General features: G+C 46.6%; 1 protein-coding gene and 1 long non-coding RNA gene across 3 annotated transcripts in view; one reads left to right on the top strand and one right to left on the bottom strand.

The window, feature by feature from the left end:
• Positions 1–22893, top strand: part of LOC141082912 (uncharacterized) — a 784035-nt gene that overhangs the window by 531498 nt on the left and 229644 nt on the right. The gene's annotated exons all lie outside the window — the stretch shown is intronic.
• On the bottom strand, positions 5687–6610 carry LOC141082916 (uncharacterized). Of its 2 annotated transcripts, XR_012230608.1 has the most exons (4): positions 6365–6610; positions 6219–6277; positions 6076–6138; positions 5687–5789 (listed from the first exon to the last, which is right to left on the bottom strand). It is a non-coding gene; the product is annotated as an uncharacterized lncRNA (long non-coding RNA). The 2 variants fall into 2 exon arrangements; XR_012230607.1 differs by having other exon boundaries at positions 6219–6610.

A 22893-nucleotide genomic window follows, 5' to 3' on the forward strand; every position in this document is an offset into this window, starting at 1 on the left:
TTCAGAAGGCATAATAAGTTGTGTTTTTTCTGTGGAGATGCCTCGCATATTATTTCTGTCTGTCCTAAACGAGAGAAACGCTTTGCACACACGTTTTCTGTTGGTGGTGTTCAACCTAAGTTTCTTCTGGCTATTACTCTGATCTGCTCCCTGTCCACATTTTCCGCCAAGGCTTTTGTGGATTCGGGAGCAGCCCTAAACCTAATGGACTTGGATTTTGCTAAACGTTGTGGATTTCCGATGACACCTCTGCAGACGCCTATCCCTTTGAGGGGGATTGATGCTACTCCTTTGGCTAAAAATAAACCTCAGTTTTGGACCCAGGTGGTAATGCGGGTCGCCCCAGACCATCAAGAAAATTGCAGGTTTTTGGTGTTGCATAATCTGCATGATACTATTGTTCTGGGGTTTCCCTGGTTACAAATTCATAATCCAGTTTTGGATTGGAAATCTGTGTCTGTGGTGAGTTGGGGTTGTCGGTGTGCCTTTAGTGAGGCTCCAGTGTTTTCCACTTCCCCTCAGTCGCATGATGTTCCTGATTATTTGGCGGACTTTTATGATGTATTTAGTGAGAATGAGTCTGCGTCTCTGCCTCCTCATAGGAGTTATGACTGTGCAATTGAACTGAGCCCGGGGTGTAAATTTCCCAAGGGTCGGCTCTTCAATCTATCTGTACCCGAGCACGAGGCTATGCGATCCTATATTAAGGAGGCGTTGGAGAAGGGTCATATTAGACCATCCTCGTCACACTTAGGTGCCGGTTTTTTTTTTTGTAGCCAAAAAGGATGGATCATTAAGACCTTGTATTGATTATCGTGCCCTCAACAAAATTACTGTTAAATATCAGTATCCGTTACCCCTGATTTCTGATCTATTCTCCAGAGTTAAAGGTGCTTGCTGGTTTACCAAGCTTGACCTCAGGGGGGCGTATAATCTTATTCGCATTAAGCATGGGGATGAATGAAAGATGACGTTTAATACTCCGGAGGGACATTTTGAGTACCTGGTGATGCCTTTTGGGCTCACTAATGCCCCTTCTGTCTTCCAGTTCTTCATGAACGATATTTTCCGAGATTTTGTCGATAAATTTTTGATTATCTATCTGGATGATATTTTGATCTTCTCCAAGGATTGGGATTCTCATGTGGAACATATTCGGACTGTGTTCCGGATCTTGAGGGAGAATTCCCTGTATGTCAAGGGATCTAAATGCCTTTTTGGAGTACAGAGGATTTCTTTTTTGGGATTTATTTTGTCCCCGTCAACTATTGAAATGGACCCGGCCAAGGTACAGGCCATTCACGATTGGGTTCAGCCCACTTCTTTGAAGGCCCTCCAGAAGTTTTTGGGTTTTGCTAATTTTTATCGGAAATTTATAGCAAAATTTTCTAGTATTGCCAAGCCATTGACTGATTTGACTAAAAAGGGTGCTGATGTGTTAAATTGGTCTCCGGAGGCTGTTTCTTCCTTTCAGGAGTTGAAGCGAAGATTCACCTCCGCCCCGGTTTTGCGGCAACCTGATGTCTCACTTCCATTCCAGGTAGAGGTGGATGCTTCTGAGATTGGTGCAGGAGCTGTTTTGTCCCAAAAGGATCCTGTAACATCTAAAATGAATCCCTGTGCTTTCTTTTCCCGAAAGTTCTCTCCATCTGAACGTAACTATGATGTGGGGAATAGGGAACTGTTGGCCATGAAATGGGCATTTGAGGAGTGGAGACATTGGTTGGAGGGAGCTAAGCATCAAGTCGTGGTCCTCACTGACCACAAGAATTTGATTTACCTAGAGTCGGCTAAGCGCTTGAACCCTAGACAGGCTAGGTGGGCCTTGTTTTTTACACGTTTTGATTTTGTGGTTTCTTTTCTTCCTGGAACAAAGAATGTCAAGGCAGACACCCTCTCTAGGAGCTTTCTTGCTGATTCTCCTGTGGTGACCAAGCCTGCTACCATCTTAAGCGAAGGGGTAGTTCTTTCTGCCATCTCGCCTGATTTGAGACGTGCTCTGGAAGAGTTCCAGGAGGACAAACCTGAGCGTTGTCCCAGTGGAAAGTTGTATGTTCCTGACCAGTGGAAGAAGAGAGTGATGTCTGAAGTTCATTGCTCTGCTTTGGCTGGTCATCCAGGTATTTTTGGTACTAGAGATCTGGTGAGTCGGTTTTTTTGGTGGCCCTCCTTGTCTCGTGATGTCAGGAATTTTGTGCAGTCCTGTGGGACGTGCTCCCGGTCTAAATCGTGTTCTCGCTCTAGTGGGTTGTTGATACCTTTGCCTGTCCCCAAGAGGCCATGGACCCATATTTCAATGGATTTCATCTCTGATATGCCTGTCTCTCAGAGGATGACTGTTATTTGGGTGATTTGTGATAGGTTCTCTAAGATGGTTCATCTTGTACCACTCCCTAAGTTGCCGTCTTCCTCTGAGTTGGTGCCCCTGTTTTTACAACAGGTGGTTCGTTTGCACGGGATTCCTGAGAACATTGTATCTGACAGAGGAGTGCAGTTTGTGTCTAGATTTTGGAGAACTTTCTGTTCCAGGCTGGGAACTCAGTTGTCCTTCTCCTCTGCTTTTCACCCTCAGACCAATGGGCAGACAGAGAGAACAAACCAGACCTTGGAGTCATATTTGAGATGTTTTATTTCTGCTGATCAGGATGATTGGGTTTCATTTTTGCCCTTGGCTGAATTTGCTTTGAATAATAGAGCTAGTTCTGCCACTTTGATGTCACCTTTTTTTTGTAACTTTGGGTTTCATCCTCGATTTTCTTCAGGGCAGGTGGAGCCCTCTGCCTGCCCAGGTGTTGACACTGTGGTGGAGAGAATGCACCAGATCTGGGACCAAGTGGTGGATAAGTTATCTCTCTCCCAGGAGAAGGCCCAGCGGTTTTCCAACCGACATAGGACCATTGGTCCCCAGTTTAAGGTTTGTGATATGGTGTGGTTATCATCAAAAAATATTGCTATGAAAGTGGCTTCTCCTAAGTTTAAGCCTAGATTTATTGGACCTTACAAGATTGTGGAGATTATTAATCCGGTCTCTTTTTGTTTGGCTCTTCCCGTCACATTTAAAATCCATAATGTGTTCCATAAATCTTTGTTGAAGAGGTTTGTTGAACTTGTTGTTCCGGGGGTGGCACCTCCAGACCCTGTATTGGTTGAAGGTAACATGGAGTATGAGGTAGAGAAAGTACTGGATTCCCGTCTGGCTAGACGGAGACTCCAGTATTTGGTTAAGTGGAAGGGTTATGGTCAGGAGGATAATTCCTGGGTCTCCGCCTCTGATATTCATGCCAAACGATTGGTGCGTGCCTTTCATCGGGCTCACCCTGATTGCCCTGGTGGCATAGTTGAGGGTTCAGTGACCCCTCCTCAAGGGGGAGGTACTGTTGTGAGTTCATTTTCCCCTTCATTACTGAGGCCCGAGGAACTCCCTCTTCTGGTAAAGAAAGGTAGTGAGCCTGATTGTCAAACACCTGAGGCTGATGATTGTGACTGGCTGAGTGGAGTTACGGACTGGATATAATGCTGCCGACGCCCTTCTGCCCTGCGGGTGATTTCTCTGTGGGATCCTTGGAGACCAGTCCAAATTCCTGGTCCTCCAAAGCTAAGTTTGCTGCTCGGCCTTTTTCTTTTGTGCTTCGACTTTGTTTTTGCTTTGTTTTTCTGGATTTCTGCCATTCCCTGCTGGGGTGTGCTGAATTCAGTTAGCTCTGTCTTCTGAAAATACCTGAGTGCTGATTCAGTTTTTGAAGCCTAGCTGCTTCAGGGCCTTTTTCATATCAGCTGGTTGGCTTATTTCTTTGATAGGGTTTTGGCAGATTGCAGACAGCAGCCTTCCTTTCCTTTCCTATCTAGGTAGTTTTGGGGCCCTGTCTTTGCTCAGTCTATCTTTCTGTCTGTGTTAGTATTTTCATCTTGCTTCACCGTCATTATATGTTGGGGGCTGCCTATTGCTTTGGGGTCTGCTCTGGGGCAGTTTAGATTTCCCCTTTCTTTCTTTAGGCCTATGTATTTCTCCGGCTGTGATCGAGGGGTCTAGGGCATCGTAGGAACCCCCCACGGCTACTGCTAGTTGTGTTGATAGGTTCAGGGGTCTGCAATCTGATAGTTGCCAACTTCTCTGGTTTTCTGGACTTAGCTTGTATTTCTGCTTTTGCCTCCTACGGTGACTCATTCATAACATGCTTAGTTAGTAGGGTTAGTGTTAGGGTTAGTAGGGTTAGTGTTAGGGTTAGTAGGGTTAGGGGTAGGGTTATGGTTTAGGGTTAGTAGTCAATATAGTAAAGCTCATCCCTAATGTTGACTTAAAAAATGCATGGTTAGGGTTAGTAGGTTTAGGGTTATGGTTTAGGGTCAGTAGTCAATATAGTAAAGCTCATCCCTAATGTTGACTTAAAAAACGCATGCTTAAAAAAACGCATACGTGCGCATGCTAGCGCGCACGTATGCGCACCCATAGACTAATGTTAATTTTTGGGCAAAAACGTGCACATACGTTTTTTTTAAGCAGTCAGGTGGACCAAAAAATGCAACATGTAGCGTCTGGACTTTATGGACGCCCACCTTAAAAAAACGCAGTGCACGAAAAACACATACGTGCGCATGCCAACGCGCAAGTATGCGCACCCATGTTAAATATAGGGGAAAAAAGCGTATGCGCAAAAACGCAGCGCAAAAAAAACGCAAATGTGAAACCAGCCTAATGGAGCTGCCCAAGGGCTACAACTATCTGATTACCCCAGCCTCCTTCATCTCCCGTAACATACCTTTGGCACATTGATAATGTACTGGGTGTACAGGCGTATACCTCTCTTTAATGGGTGGATGATCTCCGGTGGGGATATGGTGTTGGACCCCTTTTGCCTGCCCAAAGTCTAGAGGATGTTTGCTGAAGACCTGTTCAAATTCTCGAGCCACCCGGTAAGCCCCATGCTTTTGGTGCGAAGGGGTGGAGTTAGTGCCTATGTGTAGCTGCTGACACCAATCCTCCTGCTCCCCTTCCAAGCCATTGCCTTCCACCTTGTCAGATAGAAGCAAGGGTTCTGCTGCCTCTATTGCATTGTTACTAACAGTGAACAGCTTAGCAAGGGTGGCATACCGGGGTAAATGGACCTGTCTCTCACCACAATTCAAGATGCATATTGGTATTCTCCCCTTGCGGACATCAACTACCCCTCTGGCTGTCAGGATAGTGGGCCTACTATCAGAGTACATGGGTTCTACCAGGGCTTGGTAATCTTGACCCCTGAGGCCTATTGCAGCCCGACACCACATTAACATTTCACTTCTGGGAGGTACTGCAATGGGGAAATGATCACTTACTCTGATACTACTGACTTCTCCACCAGACAGCTCTACCTGTTTTCTCTGCATCAGGGCTCTGATCTGCTTTTGCAGGACCCGCTGCTGACTGGAGCTGGCAGTCTCGTCTACCTGTTGTAACAAAACAATAATTTCTCCAAGACAATTTTCAATTACATTAGTGCCTAAAGTAATCATAGGATGGCATTCTCATTTGTCAATATCAACTATAATCAAACCTTGCGACTGCAATTCTACTCGGCCAATCTTGATGGTCACCTCTTTATATCCCATCTGAGTCAAGGTTTTTATCTGGGCTGTGAGTAATGTCTGAATCAGCCCAGTACTGCTTAAAGAGGAGATATATCAATAAAGAAACAGCCGAGCTCAAAAATGTGTTTTTTCCAAAGCAAGTCAAAAAGGTTTATTGAAACACCACAGAAGTAAGGATCGTGTTGAGGTAACGTTTCGACGTGTCAGGTCTTCCTCAAACCTCACTAGAAAAGATACATACAAGATGGACGTTAAGCTATATATACACAATAGTGATGCAAAAAAAACAAAACAAATACTGTATGGACCCAGTAGAGAATATATACATATATACATATTTACACTATATACAAAATAATATACAGATTTTGCCCATGAGATACAAGAGTATATTAATACGCGTTATTATATGCAGTCTCGAAACAAGGCTACGGGGAGGCTGGCATGCTATAGCATATAAGACAGTACGATGTGATATGATCCTTGAGGCAGTGTTAACATGAAACTGACCTTAAGGGAGAACACGAAGAAGAAAACAGGAGAAGCCACAGCGGAATGAATATACAGGAAAAGCTGAAAATAGGAGCAGAAGCAGTTTAGTGAGGCAAAGGGACCCACAGAGTAGAGCCAATATGAGTAAAGGAGAGGCATACTTTGAAGCCATACATGAAAATCCAGCAGGGCAAGGACCAGGCAGGAGTCCTGGTATGAGCTGGGGAAACAGGCGGTGCATGGATTAAAATGAGCATTGCATGGGTGGGAACTATGCAGCAGACCAAGGTGGTGCTGCGCTACATACCTGGAAGTGTGAAGCAATGTGCCGTCTGTGGTGGTGTGTGGAGGCATTGGTGGTCAGTGGGTTAAAATACCCCAGAGACCGTAAGTCAGGATGGAGAGTGGGCGGGGGTGCACGCGCAGCAGGAAAGGAGGAGAGCGTCAGAGCTATGCCATGGGAGAGAGGCTTGGAGCGCTGGTGGTGGGGTGTGTGCGCTGTGTGTTGAAGGTGAGAGCTGCACTGAAGCGCCGCGGACGCCTGCGCAGTACGTTGCCCAGTCAAAGCATAAACACAAGCGTCCATGGCGCCTGCGCAGTAGCGCTCTGAGGGGTAGATGTAGGACAAAAGTCGTGGGGAGAGAAGAGAATGAAAGGAGGGAGGAGGGAAAGGGAAGAAGAGTGAGAGCAAGAGATTGTATAATGAAGGCAAGGGCATATATGAAGATATACGGGGAATATCAAAGGAGGACTAGAATTAAAGTAATGGAAGAAGACATGATGAAAATAAAGAAGTCATGACGATAATAATGGAAACAAGGGATATGGAAAGTGAAAATTAATAAGAAAAAATAAAATAAAAATGAAAATAAAAGTAAAAATAAAGATAAAAATAAAAATAAAAGAAATAAAAATAAAATAAAAAGGAAAATGCAATGAAAAAACGTGGTGTAAAAACTGCAATAAAAAGGGGGAAAAAAAGGGAAGGGAATGCCTAAATCAAGTCTGATAGAAGTGTATAGGCTTTTAACATCAAAGGTGACGAGAGAGCACCCTGACGGGACTATGGGTAACTGCTTGAGAACTTGGAGGAAATGACCTGTGTCAAGGATAAATGACCTCATGGTTTTAGTGAACGGCGTAAGTATTTTTTCAAGAAAGATTGAAATGGGGGCCAGAATGGTGTTTGTGAAGCGACCATCGGTCAGCCAGGAGGATTATTGAGGGATTTATGAATTTTGGGTAGAGTATAAATGACTGGAGTCACCAAGTGCTGATTGGTTAAGAACGTGACCATCTTAGAATCAATTGTGTTGAGTGATAAATATTTCCTTAACAGTGTATCAATTTTAGTCTTGATGCTGGGGTAGGGTGAGAGGGAATTTACTTGTAAGTGGTGTGGTGTAGTAACCACTGTGTCCGCTAGGGGGCTCTGTGTGGAGGTTCCAAGAGAAAGGATGAGTGGCAGAATCCTGAAGGATGGTTGTGTATCTCAAAGTGGGTGGCTTTGAGATGGAGACTTAGTGATGTGTATTGATCAGCAATGATATTGCTGAGGTGTTATTTCAAGGTAAGGGAGAAGTCTCGAGATAACTTGGGAGTTGGGCGGGCCGGTTACCTACAAACCCACCTAGGGGTGTGTCTGAAAACACCTGCTGTAAAAGGCTATGTGAATGCCTGAAGGACCTGTGATGAGGTCAGAGTCATGTGACCCAGTCGGCGTGGCTACAAACGATATAATGTGGCCAGGGTGAGTCACAAGTGGTGAATGCAGGGACCTGGTTGGTCCAGAGTGGAAGGTCCCGTGAGGAAGAATGTCTCCTGGCTAACAGCCTGTGTGTGGCTGGGTGTCATGGCTGCCAGAGCCTGAAAGTTCCCTGGAGGGATATGGACGCCTGCAGCATGAGTGACAGAACCATGTGGAGACCCTGACGTGGGTAAGATAATAAGGCTAAGAGAGCCTGTATGCTGGACATTGAGCAACCTGTGTATGCTGGACATTGCTGACAGAGGGGAACTCTTTAATGAACGCTATGCTGGTAATGCTGATATGAACTGTATGCTGGTTTATGCTGAACAATAAACCACATGGACTGCGATGATATATGGAAATCCTGGTGCCGGATGTGTTTTTGCTCGCTGCAAGCGAGAATCCCCTAACTAAATGACAGCGCTACCTCACATTTGGTGGAGAAAGCTATGGGCATTGTTGTAGCCTGGTTGCTGGAAGCAACGGAAGAGGACTGCAAAGTTTCGGTTGCTAAGGGCAATGGTTTCCAAAGGCGTTTGTTGCAGTGCTGGCAACGCTGAGCCAGGAAGGCTGACGAGGAAGTCACTGCCCGGCTGTGGTTCTGGAACCGTGGGGCGGTCTAGTGAGTAAGGCACTGTCCGGATCGGTGAGCCCAGTGTGGTCGTTTCCTCAGGAGAAAGAGGCTGGTGATTGCTATAGGGTGCCTCTGAGGAGAAGAGGTATCCAAGGACCTGTGTGGCCGACACAGGCAACGGACTGTTGTTCATGTTGTACTGACCTGGGTCTGTGAGTAAGACTGTGATCCTGGAGGGTTCAGTGAGCAAGGTCCTGGAGGGTCAGTGTTGGGAAGATCCCTGGAGCACGTGGTATGACCTTGGACCTGGTGAGGCGTAAGTGTTGGGCAGTCTCAGGCCAAGACGGATGACCTGAATAGCACCCGCTAAGCCCCTGGACCTGGTGAGGCCGGTGTGGTGGGAAACCCTGGAAAGAGGGTCGGCTCCCTGAATAGCACCCGGTGCGCCCTGTGTGTTGGACGGTCTCAGGCGGAGACGGTATGTCCTGAATAGCACACAGAAAGGACACGTGAGTTTTGAGTTTTTTGTGTGGTGTTTTTTCTTTTCTTCTTTTCTCAACTCAGCCTGCGGTGGCTCAGTGGGAATCAAGAAGGTGACAAGCGGCTTGATGTGGCTCAGTGGGGTCATGAAGGTGACAAGCGGCTTCCGGTAACTCGGCGGGGTTACGAAGGGGACAAGCGGCTTCCGGTGGATCGGCGGGTCCACGAAGATGGCGCAGCAGGAGCTGCAGTGACTCCAGCCGCTGTGTGTGTGTGAACAGCAGCCAGTGGTGTCGGTGATTGGTGATAGCAGGAGCTGTGGTGGTGCCAACAAGGACTTGTGTGGTATCGTTAAGACATAAACTGTGTGGTGTGAACTGTGGTCTGAGAAGACCGGTATAACGGACATGGGGAGATCCCAAAAGGGGGTGGAGTCCCAGAAGGGGGCGGTGACCCAAATCGGGGTGGAAGCCCAAAAGGGGGTGGAGTCCCAGAAGGGGGCGGTAACCCAAATCGGAGTGGTAACCAAAAAAGGGGTGGAGTCCCGAGAGGGGGCAGCAACCCAAATTGGGCTGTTCAGGAAATGGCAGCACTGGTTGACTCAGTGGGTATGTCTGGAGTACAGCAGTGTATGTGTATGTCTTGGGAGGAATGTGAGATATACTTTCCGGGTAGTAATGACGGGCCCCAGGTGTGTACCGTGATGCTGTACCAGGAAGGAGTCTCTGGTAGGCTGGACTCCAAGAGTCAGGTGACTCTGACAGGAACATCGCTCATTTTTTCTCTGACTGAGAAAAACGTCAGAGTTTGCTGCGTCCACGGGGGCGTTGTGAATTATAAGGTGGACAGAGTCCTAATTGAGATGAAAAAGGGGGAGTACCAAGGTGGTAGGATACCACCAAACTTAGTGTTTACCCTTCAGAAGCGCCGGGACTATGTCCTATTTGATGATGTGGGGGAGGAGGATAAATACGTTTCTACTGTAAGGCTAGCAGACACTGAGACGCTGACGCCTCCTAACGTGGACAGGCCAGACGTAGGGGCGACCGGAGAAAGAATGAAGTCCGAATTTACTGACATGACGTCACCTGAAGGGTACATCAGTGTGAATGAGAAGGGTGTGGTAAACCAAAAGAGCAGAGCTGACACACGGATAGAAAGTGCCTTGGGGGTTCACCGTACGGTGTGGTGTGACTGTGACGTGTTGTTACCAGTAGCCACCACTAGGACAGAATCTAGTGCTGTGCTGACTGAAACTCGTGACAGGACTGATGGTAACCTGGTTGACAAGATAACGGGAGTAGAGACACAGTCAGAAGGTAACTGGGGGGTTCACTTGGCTGACGGGACTAACCCAGGGGTACCCTTAGACGATATGATTAAGGAAGTAATGGTACAACACATACTGGCCAAAAAAGAACTAGAGCAGGAGATACGGTCAATAAAAGAGACAGTGAAGGAACAGCTCAAGCGAGAAAGTGTGATGAGACAAACGGCCGAGCACAGAGTGGAGGAGTTTGAGAAAGATATAATGTGGCCAGGGTGAGTCACAAGTGGTGAATGCAGGGACCTGGTTGGTCCAGAGTGGAAGGTCCCGTGAGGAGGAATGTCTCCTGGCTAACAGCCTGTGTGTGGCTGGGTGTCATGGCTGCCAGAGCCTGAAAGTTCCCTGGAGGGATATGGACGCCTGCAGCATGAGTGACGGAACCATGTGGAAACCCTGACGTGGGTGAGATAAATGAGGCTAAGAGAGCCTGTATGCTGGACATTGAGGAACCTGTGTATGCTGGACATTGCTGACACAGGGGAACTCTGTAATGAACGCTATGCTGGTAATGCTGATATGAACTGTATGCTGGTTTATGCTGAACAATAAACCACATGGACTGTGATGATATATGGAAATCCTGGTGCCGGATGTGTTTTTGTTCGCTGCAAGCGAGAATCCCCTAACTAAATGACAGCGCTACCTCACAGTGGATACGTCAGACAGTTGTTTAAGAATTCAGCGGTGTAATCTGTGGCATTTTATATAACAATTGCCCCGCCCTTGTCAGCTGGTTTTATAACGATTTTCTTATTATTTCTGAGAGACTCAATGGCCTGCTTTTCAAGGGGGGAAAAATTGCTATAAGTTGGAAGATTACCAATGCGATGTTGCTCAAGGACCATGTTGATCTCCTTCTGAACGAAATCAACATAAGCCTCTGTTGCATGATAGTTTTGGTGGGGGTTGAAGTTACTTATGTTGCGTAAACCAAAATTTAGTAGAGTCCTGTAATGATCCAAAGTGAGTCTTGAGACGTAAGTTGCGAAAAAAGCGCTGCAGGTCTTGGGACAACTTGAATTTGTCCCATGAGGGTGTTGGACAAAAGGAAAAGCCCCGTTGTAGAACAGCTAGTTCTGCGGGATCAAGCAAATAGGAGGAGATGTTCACCACCGAGTTGGGGGCCTTACCTGAGACCTCGTAGTCATGCGGTCTGTGTTGTTTCTTGGCGGCCCTCCAGATCGGTCTCCTCCGGGTCGAGTATTGGTTCTCGTGTTTGGGCATCTGGATAAAAAACAGCCTTATGAGAAGCTGTTGGTGGAACTGTCACTGTCGGTGCTGAATGATCCCTGGCGTCGAGGTCCAGTATTTGCTTGTCTGTTGCCGGAGGTAGCAAAGTTGTTCCATCTGTATACTCAACCTAGGGAGTAGTCCTCAGAGTCTCTGTCGAATTTAGATTGTTTCTTGTTCTGTAGATATTTACGATGCTCTTCTATCATCTTGTCAGTTTTGGCCTTCAGGTTACTCCAATCTGCTGCTGATAGAGATGTGGATAATTGTTCCTCAATAGTGGTCAGTTTCTGCTCAGACTTTTCGATAGCTGTTTGGAGAAATTCAACAGTGAGTAAAATAATGTCCAAGGAACATTTGTTTGAAAATTCTCGCAATATTCCGGTTTCTCAGAGAAAAGTGTAGGTCTGAAGTGGCACCTCAAGCCACATGCAATCCTGCTTAACCTATGGTACTCAGCTAGTGTCACTGAGTGTATGTCAAACGATGTCAGCTGTATCCGCACCCGTTCGTAATCCTTCGTGCAAAGTTCGTGAGCTGGAGTCTTGAGGAAGTCTCCTGGTTTGGTCACTTTAGGCCTCTTTCACACATCAGGTTTTCGGCGTCAGGCGCGATCCGGCGCTTTTGACTAAAACCGGATCCGGCGAAATGCAATGCTGGATCCGGTTTCCCCCCCATTGACTTGCATTAGAGCCGGATCGAGCCGGATGGCCATGCGTTTCATCCGATTTTTGCCGGATCCGGCAATGTGACGCGATCTGGCGTCTGGAAAAAACGGCTACTGTAACGTTTTTTGTCTCCGGCGAAAAAGCCGGACACGCCGGATCCGGCGTGTCCGGCTTTTTCATACAATGAAAGCCTATGAGCGCCGCAATGCGCCGGATCCGGCGACCGGATCCGGCTTCTTTGGTCTGAGCATGCTCAGTAGCTCTGCCCACAGGACATATATAAAAGCAAGACAATGGGACCCTCAGCCACACCCAACATGCCACCCAAGCCAAGAACCAGGAGCAGGAGAAGGCAGCAGACATCTGCAGCAGCAGCACCATCAGCCCCACCCCAAATGGAGCAGCATGCTGAACAACGGGAGGGGAGTCCAGCAGCAGATGAGAGACGGTAATTATCAAATCCCCCATTCCTCCAAACTAGGGCTATGGAATATCAAGATATTCATTGGCCCTTTGTTTCTCTTTATTCAACAGCCGCCCAATAGATGCAGCAGCAGCAGCAATGGCAGCAGCAGAAACACCACCCACAGCCATGGAGTCTGGCCATGAGGAAGACAGCACATCTTCTGGGAGCCCTCCCTCGCATCGTCAGCGTTTGACGGTAAGTTTTTATTTCCAAAATCCATCATCTCTGTAATATATGTGTATTCATTGCCTTTTATTTCAAAACAGGAATCACAAGATGAAGAGGAGCTCCCAGAAGAAGAAGGAAGGGGTGGACAGACACTTGGAGTGGGCTCACAATTGGTAAGTTTTTTTCATCAAACGCAGAAACACAACATCACACTACACACAACACATAGAAAACAATGTTCTGCAGACCACACACAGCAAACAAATGCCTACATCCAAAGACATAACATTTTTTGTTTTCTTCTATAGTCTTCCCAATCTGGTGCTCGGCCAAGAGGTCCTCGCAGTGCCTCCCAGGGTCGTCGGCGACAGCAACGCGGCGGTCACCAGCGTGTAAGTATAAATATTTTTGCTTTGTTTTTTTTTGCACTTTTTATTTCATTTCTTTTGTGGAGGCTAATTATGTTATTTTTGTCTTTTTCTTTAACAGCCTTCACAGCGTGCTCCCGACTCTGACGGTGAGGATGGAGGGATTGATGTGGACCGCCTCATCGATCTCGTCAGAGAAAGGGAGCCGCTCTGGAATATGGCTGACCGCCGCCACGCTGACCTGATCGTTACCCGACGACTCTGGGAGGAAATCTGTTCGCTCCTTGTGGACCGCTGGGAGGACCTCGAAGCTCGGGCCCAGATTAAAGAGCGTAAGTATATACAGTACTGGTTACTTGATTTAAACCAGTGTTTCCCGAACTCCAGTCCTCGTGGTCCCCACGGATCATGTGTTCAGGATTTCTATTTACTTTGGAAATCCTGAAAACATGACCCCTGGGGACCATGAGGACTGGAGTTTGGGAAACACTGATGTTGTATACTAACCACTTTGTCCTTTCTCGTTTCAGGGGAGAGAATTGTGAAGCGGTGGCGGTCTGTGAGGGATCGTTTCAAGAAGGAGTTCAATAAAGAGATGCGGGCCCCGAGTGGATCTGGAGGACGCAGGAGCAAGTACAAGTACGCACGAGCCCTGTCGTTCCTCCGGGAGACAATGCTCACCAGAAGGTAAATATTACACACCACATGTGACAAAAAAATGTTTAGATGTAACTTTTTTTTTTCAGCCAGGGCCATACCATGTCACTATTTTAATTGTTTTTTTTTCTCTTTATTCCACAGCACGGTGAGCAGCACTCGGGAGCCTGCACGATTGGACCCTTCTGAGGCGATCCCTGAGGAGACCGGCACCGAGGGACACTTCGACCGCCCCGGTACATCTGCACCTTCCCAGCCTTCCCACACATTCGACCCATCTGTCCCATCCACCAGCACAGGAGCATCGTGGCCGCCTACATTACATGAAGCTGCTGGTGAGGAGATCGCTTTCCCTTTACCCCACCCTTCTGCCCCTGCCACCTCTAGTACACCTGCGGGTACTGGGCGGCAGCGGCAGAGGGGTCAGGAAAAGACTTATGCGCCAGAGTTCTTGCATCTGAATGCATCTTTCCAGAACTGTCTAAAAGTCTTGTCAGAGCAAATCTCCGCAGGCTTTCAGCAGATCAACTCCAGCATTCTGGAGGTGAAGACACTTCTGGAAACCATGCATTCAGAAGCAAGATCTTCGCCAAACCACACCTTTTTCAGGTCTGCTGTGGAGCGCATGGAAACGCTCTCTCCTGCCCAGCAGATGCATGTAATGCATTCATGCCACGCTGCTCTCCAGCAAGTTACCTCCCAACCTCCTCCTCCCACCACAGTAGTTCCTCCACCTGCACCCCCTCCAGCCACTTTCCATCCTCCCCCTCCTATTACATCTACACCCCCTCCAGCCACTTTCCATCCTCCCCCTCCTATTACATCTACACCCCCTCCAGCCACTTTCCATCCTCCCCCTCCTATTACATACCATCCACCTCCCCAGCACATGCAACCTCCCCAGCACATGCAACCTCCCCAGCACATGCAACCTCCCCAGCACATGCAACCTCCCCAGTACCAGCAACCTCCCCAGTACCTGCAAACTCCCCAGTACCAGCAACCTCCCCAGTACCAGACATCTCCCCACTTCCAGCAACCTGCCCCGTACCAGACATCTCCCCACTTCCAGCAACCTGCCCCGTACCAAACTCCTTCCCCATACAACTTGCCATCAACATCATCTGCTCCTACAGTCCCTGCCCAACCCTCCACTCCACCACCCACCACCTCTTCTGCTTCCCACATGTCCACCCATTCTGTAGTTTTTTCCACACCTTCACCTCTAACTGTTCCTTCCCCACCACGATCCCAGTCCTCTCTCCACACTCCCAGTGTCGAAGTGTCCTGCAGCCCCTCCAGCAGTATTTCCACCACACACTACACAGATTTATAATGTGTGTATTTAAATAAAAATGACCAGTTTTATGGTTTCAAAGCTTTATTAAACAAGTTTATTAAAATTTTAAAAAAGTTTACTAAAAAAAACATTTTTCAATAAAAGTTAAATTATTTTACACTGGTTGTCTGTCATTTCTTTCTGCGGCGAAAAAGGTTAAATACAGGGTATTTAAAAGGTGAAATGGTATTCAAAACTAGGTATATAACTGTGGGTAAATTTTAGCTTTTTGCCACAGTTGTGTTCCTGGTTGTGTTTGAAGCAAAGTATTTCACCTAAAAAGTTGTGTTTATTGTTGGTGATTTCCTAACAATGTACACAACTTTTGTTAAAAGGTGAAATACTTTGCATAAAACACAACCAGGTACACACCTGTGGCCTAAAGCTAAAAATAGAGACCATGACAAGATAGCCAACTTTGGTTGGCAAAGGTATATACTGTTGGTACAGAAGGTACACAAGTTTGGTTAGGGCACAAATCTTTCACACTCTGTCATCCTGCCAGTGTACTCTGCCTTGAGGTGACAAAGTATAGTGCAAAATTGTCCCTCATTACTGAAACCGTCACAGAACTTCTAGTGGTAATGTCGTGGTAATCTTGCAAGGTGGTTTCTTCAGAGGTGTCCTCAATGGAAATGGGTTCCTTGCAGATAACAAAATTGTGGAGTACCACGCACGCTTTGATCACCTCGTCCACAGTTTCTGTCTTGAGGTTGATCGCAGTCAATAGGACCCACCATTTGGCTGTCAGAATACCAAAGGTACATTCAACCATTCTTCTTGCTCTTGTGAGGCGGTAATTAAAAATGCGTTTTGGTCTTGTCAATCCTCTGCTAGAGTACGGTTTCAAAAGGTGTTCTGACAGCTGGAAGGCTTCATCCCCTACACAGACAAATGGCATAGGTGGACCAGATGTTTGCGGCAGCGGTCTAGGTGGTGGGAACTGGAAGGTGTTTCCATACAGTTTACGCCCCATGGCAGACAGTTTGAAAACTTGAGAGTCATTGGAGCGGCCATAGGCCCCAATATCAACCACAATAAATTTGTATTCCGCATCAGCGATGGCCATGAGGACAATTGAAAAATATTTCTTGTAATTGAAATATTCCTATCCCGATCCAGCTGGCTTTACAATGCGGATATGTTTCCCGTCCACAGCGCCCAAGCAGTTGGGAAACTGACATATCTGTTGAAACTTGTCAGCAATTTCAATACACCTCTCTGTTGTGGGCTCTGGTAAAAACTCTTCAGCTAAGGAGTCCCACAGTGCACGGCATGTGTACTTCACAATTCCAGATATGGTGGAAATCCCGAGTCTGTACTGGAAATGCAGTGACGAAAGGGATTCTCCAGTTGCAAGAAATCTGTGGGGAATTAAAAAACAATAAATTAGTTTTAAATCACAGCATTACATACCAAAACTGAGCTATAACACTTGGAGATACAAACTACCACCAACAAGATTGCAGTGAAAGTGTGCTCTGATGCGATCACATCCAATAAATGTGGCTTACCTTAAAGTCACCATCAGACGCTCTGCGGGTGAAACAGAGAAGCGGCAATAGGTGTCCGCTTTTCTTATGAGGTGTGCAATGCGCTCCACCAAGTAATCAAAATTCTCCATTTTCATCCTAACATATCCAAAAAATTTATCCGGGTTTCGTCGAAGGTCCATGCAGTGTAGAATAGACCCCACGCGTCATTCTCTTGGCTGTGATGGGGTGGATCCACAAACGTCGTCTACGATGCCTGATGCGCTGCTGTCTCGCTCTCTCCTTCTCCAGAACAATCACCCTCAAACGATTCGCCTCCGCTATAAAATCCGCCAAATTCTTCAAAATATTTCCAATGACAACATCCATCTTCGCCAGTAACTTGCTCTTCTCTCCAACCTGCACTTTCTCCTCGACAACCTGTCAAAGAAGGGCTGTAGGAACACTCTATATATAGTTTTCCAGTAGCCAATCCCGTTCGGAAGGCCACAAGGGTCAATTTTAAAAACCGGATCCGGCGTAATCCGTCGAAAAACGGATAGAAAAACGGATGAACCGGATGAGACGGATCCGGTTTTGTCTGTCAAGAAAAAGACGGATCCGTCAGAAAACCGGATCCGTCACATCCGGTTTTACTAAACATTTGCCGGATCCGCGCCTGACGCCGAAAACCTGATGTGTGAAAGTAGCTTAGAAAGGATTCTAGAGGCTGCACTTTCATCAAACGCAAAGGTTTCAGTAGACATCTAGGGCACAGGTGCAAAAACACCAACAAAAATGAGTTAATTATACAGACAAGGCGTGCACTCTTCATCGTGTTCTCCCTTAAGGTCAGTTTCATGTTAACACTGCCTCAATGATCTTATATGCTATAGCATGCCAGCCTCCTCGTAGCCTTGCTCCGAGACTGCATATAATAACGCGTATTGATATACTCTTGCATCTCATAGGCAAAATCTGTATATTATTTTGTATATAGTGTAAATATGTATATATTCTCTACTGGGTCCATACAGTATTTGTTTTGTTTTTTGCATCACTATTGTGTATATATAGCCTAACGTCCATCTTGTATGTATCTTTTCTAGTGAGGTTTGAGAAAACCCGACACAGGGTCAAAATGTTACCTCAACACGCTCCTTACTTCTGTGGTGTTTAAATAAACCTTTTTGACTTGCATTGGAAAAAACAAATTTTTGAGTGCGGCTGTTTCTTTATTGATTTATGACTTCTCTGGACTAACTCCATATTCAGCCTGCACCTGCCTCCTACTTACAGAGTGCACGCCTTGTTCATATAATTAAAGAGGACATATGGCATCGTTGTCACCTGGGAGCCGTTGTCCAGTAAAGCGTTCATAGGCAAGCCATCAATCACGACGAGCAGTAACGAGCAGTAACGGCCGTCCTCCTACGTACTTGTCTCGCCAACTTGGTGGACCTGGTTGTCTTACTCCTGAGGGTTTGGCCCTTTGCCCCAGGGGTTGCTTGTTTAAATAACAGAATCTTGCTATGTGTCCCGCCTTGTTGCAGCGGTGACAGATGGGCTGTCCGTCCTCTTCATAACGATCGCTATCTCTCCCTCTGGTTGGTGGGATCCTCCTCTGCTGTCGCCACAGGACGTCATCTGAACTGGAGGCCAGCTGGATCTTCTTCTTTGGAGCCACCTTTATGGACTGCACAGTTTTTGTGAGTGCAGCCACACTTTTGGGTCAGTTCCTTGACCTGGAGACGTAAGTCTGCAGCAGAGTCATCATCTTGGGCCGGCGTGTTGGTCTCAATAGGGGTCTGGGGAAAGGATGCTGCCTCCTGCTGGTATGTAATTGCTGGGCACCTAGAGGGCTCTGTGCCGCTAGGATTTGGTTCACGCGGCACACAGATGGCTCTAGCCTTAAAGTGTGCAAAGTCCAATTCAGGATTTTGTAGGGCCATTATGCGCAGCTGTGTCCTTTGATTGTTAGACTCTCTATAAACTGCTCTGTTAGTAATCTAGCTTCATCTTGCATGGACTCAGAGCCAACCTGCTTTACGGCCCGTAGTGCCTCCTGAAGGTTAAGTCCCGTATACTGTCCTGCACCCTTTTTTGCACCCAAAGAATCTAATTTTTGTCTCTGCTGCAGGGCGAGTGTCAAAAGTGTCCTTCAGTCTGGCCAAGATTTGTTTGACAGTTCTTTTATCAGTGTCCGGCCAGGACTTTACTTCCCCCTCTTGGCCGTACCAATTAACTGACCAATGAGGATACAGACTTTTTGACTCTCAGACGGAGGTACACTTTGAACAAACTACAGTACATAGTCTTTCCTTAAAATCGCTCAGGGTGTGCAACTCTCCTGAGTACTGCGGTAACCAGGCCGCTCCTGATATATACAGTCATATGTAAAAGTTTGGGCACCCCTATTAATGTTAACCTTTTTTCTTTATAACAATTTTGGTTTTTGCAACAGCTATTTCAGTTTCATATATCTAATAACTGATGGACTCAGTTATATTTCTGGATTCAAATGAGGTTTATTGTACTAACAGAAAATGTGCAATCTGCATTTAAACAAAATTTGACCGGTGCAAAAGTATGGGCACCCTTATCATTTTCTTGATTTGAACACTCCTAACTATTTTTTACTGACTTTCTGGAGCACTAAATTGGTTTTGTAACCTCATTGAGCTTTGAACTTCATAGCCAGGTGTATCAAATCATGAGAAAAGGTATTTAAGGTGGCCACTTGCAAGTAGTTCTCCTATTTGATTCTCCTATGAAGAGTGGCATCATGGGCTCCTCAAAACAACTCTCAAATGATCTGAAAACCAAGATTATTCAACATAGCTTTTCAGGGGGAAGGATACAAAAAGTTGTCTCAGAGATTTAACCAGTCAGTTTCCACTGTGAGGAATATAGTAAGGAAATGGAAGAACACAGGTACAGTTCTTGTTAAGCCCAGAAGTGGCAGGCCAAGAAAAATATCAGAAAGGCAGAGAAGAAGAATGGTGAGAACAGTCAAGGACAATCCACAGACCACCTCCAAAGGCCTGCAGCATCATCTTGCTGCAGATGGTGTCACTGTGCATCGGTCAACAATACAGCGCACTTTGCACAAGGAGAAGCTGTATGGGAGAGTGATGCGAAAGAAGCCGTTTCTGCAAACACGCCACAAACAGAGTCGCCTGAGGTATGCAAAAGCACATTTGGACAAGCCAGTTACATTTTGGAAGAAGGTCCTGTGAACTGATGAAACAAAGATTGAGTTGTTTGGTCATACAAAAAGGCATTATGCATGTGATGTATTGTTGACCGATGCACAGTGACACCATCTGCAGCAAGATGATGCTGCCGGTCTTTGGAGGTGGTCTGTGGATTGTCCTTGACTGTTCTCACCATTCTTCTTCTCTGCCTTTCTGATATTTTTCTTGGCCTGCCACTTCTGGGCTTAACAAGAACTGTACCTGTGTTCTTCCATTTCCTTACTATATTCCTCACAGTGGAAACTGACTGGTTAAATCTCTGAGACAACTTTTTGTATCCTTCCCCTGAAAAGCTATGTTGAATAATCTTTGTTTTCAGATCATTTGAGAGTTGTTTTGAGGAGCCCATGATGCCACTCTTCATAGGAGAATCAAATAGGAGAACTACTTGCAAGTGGCCACTTTAAATACCTTTTCTCATGATTTGATACACCTGGCTATGAAGTTCAAAGCTCAATGAGGTTACAAAACCAATTTAGTGCTTCAGGAAGTCAGTAAAAAGTAGTTAGGAGTGTGCAAATCTAGAAAATGATAAGGGTGCCCATACATTTGCACCGGTCAAATTTTGTTTAAATGCAGATTGCACATTTTCTGTTAGTACAATAAACCTCATTTGAATCCAGAAATATAACTGAGTCCATCAGTTATTAGATATATGAAACTGAAATAGCTGTTGCAAAAACCAAAACTGTTATAAAGAAAAAAGGTTAACATTAATAGGGGTGCCCAAACTTTTACATATGACTGTATGGCATTGATAGCGGCATTATGGAGGCTGCGGCTGTGACCACCACCGAATCTCCACCCGATTTGGGCATTTTCTTCCTCCCTCAGTGAACCTCAGCCAAGCTCAGTTTACATTTACCGTTGTCAACAGCTGCTCTCTGACGGGCTGGATTGAGCTCCTCCTGATCTCCAAATCAGATCTTCCTGCTTTTCACTCGCTCACAATAGAGTGCAGCTCCAGCTTCACCTCGCCCACTGAGGTTAGAGCGCAGGCAGGGCTTTGCGTCGTGCTCTCTTTCTGGCTACGCCCACGATGGCACGCCCCTCTCTGCTCGCACGCACTGTGTGATGCAGTTATGGCGGTTATTTGAAAGCTCATGAAAGTATCTGGCACACAGTACCCAGCTTTTCTGAGCTCCGAACTAGTACCCAGCTTTGCTAGGCTTGATAATCCTGTTCGTGACACCAAGTTTGGAGCGCCCCACAGGGACTTAGGTAACTCAGTACCAGGCCGGTCAGGTTCTTTAAAGAGGATCTTACGGTGTCAGTGACCCGGTCCGTGGCCCTGGGCATCCAGTAAAAATAGAGGATAATTATGTGGTGTTTGGTCGTGACGCCACCCGTGGTGTTCGGCAATGGGCGGCCGACGCTGCGGTGACGCAGCAAAGATGATTCGGCTCCCCACGGGTAGAGCGGGGTCCCAGGGCAAATATATTTGATTCTTCAGATGGTGGTGAATGTTGGGGTGCAGAGAATAAGTGAAGGACACAGAGAGGTGCAGTATTCTTTACCTTTTACTTGAACGTAAATGCAATTTGGGGTACCACATACAGATGATGGATTAAGTCCGGCTCACCTGGAGGCATTTTGGGGATCCACCCTGCCAGGTGGGGTTGGCGACCTTCCTTCTGTGCTCTATTTTTGGGTCCCTGCTGCTTGTAGCTAAGCTGCAACCCTCTCTTGCGTGATAGTTTCTAACCTTAATTGCAGAGAGCGTGAGCCTATATCACGGGCACTGTCCTTTTCACTGTCAGCCCCGGGCTCTTGGTCTGTTGCCGTGCCTCCAGGTGTTCAGTGTGGCCAAGGAACTTGCAGTCCCCTGCACTCCAGATTCGGCTGTCAGGGTGTACTGCTCCTGCCCAGCCAAGGACTCTGGCGTCCCTTTTTATTTATCAGCGCTTCACTCTGGGGTCAGCTATACCCAATTTTAGTTCCCCAGAGCCCTTGTCTCTGCTCCTGTCCCGTCCCTCTCCACAGACCAACTCCCAACTGTCTTGTCATGAGCTCCAACTGCTCCCGTTTCCATGACAACTCTCTTGTTTACTCTCTCAGCTGTCTTCTTACTGACTCACTAACCCCACCTGCTCGCCAGAATTTATAAGGAAGCTGCCCTTTCTGGCCTTCAGCAGGAATTGATATGTACTCTGTGTTACCTGACATGGGGACCCCCCTGCCTTCAGGCATGACATCACCCCTTAGAGGGAGGCAATGTCACCGTGGCAACCGGACTCTGGGGTGCCACATATGGGCTGCTGAGAGGACATGAAAGGAGCCCATACAGTCTAGCACATTCACTACTGAGACAGCTAAAATGTATGGGCTGTAGTCAGGACCTGCAAGGAGCCCATACATTTTAGCTACAACCATGTCACCTGACCAAAAGTCCAAGGTGGGCGGAGGGAGCCGGAGCTGCACAGTCGTCAAGGTAAGACGGCCTTGCACAGCTCAGAGAAAGCTCCCGGGCCCCGGCACCGACGTGTGCGCCTGGAGGAGCGGCCCAGGGGGCATTTGCCTCCCTGCCACCCATCCAGCCCGCCCCTCCCTGTATTTTTACAATTTGTACCCCAAAATAGTGTATAGAAATAGGGTCACAGACAGCAAATACAGTGGAATGTAGCCCTGAAATGCCACAATATGTAGGCCACAGATATATCTGGCGTGTGACTGAGATACCAGACACTTCAATATGTGGCCTGGTTTGTTTGTTTTTTTTTGTGTCAAAATTGTGTCAATAAGTCGGCTATGACACTACAAAAAAAATTCTTTGGAGGACTAAAATTGTAAAATATTTAGCACAATGATATGCGCATCATGTGGCGGACAAAACAGTGTTAAATATATGAACTGTAGCTATATACTTTTTTGGCAGATAAATATTTTTTTGCCAGCTAAATATTTCTTTGGCAGATAAATAATTTTTGGCAGATAAATAATTTTTGGCAGAAAAATTGAGTAAAAAAATTGGATAAGACACTCCAAAAAATACTACAGTACCACAAAAAATGCCAAAATTTTCAGCACACTCAGATGTGATACCTGGGATGGGCAAATGCGTTTGCAAATTGCTGGATTTT

The sequence above is a fragment of the Dendrobates tinctorius genome, unplaced genomic scaffold, assembly GCF_039654945.1.
Source record: "Dendrobates tinctorius isolate UK_male_01 unplaced genomic scaffold, ASM3965494v1 ptg000019l, whole genome shotgun sequence".
Classification (NCBI taxonomy): Eukaryota; Metazoa; Chordata; class Amphibia; order Anura; family Dendrobatidae; genus Dendrobates; species Dendrobates tinctorius.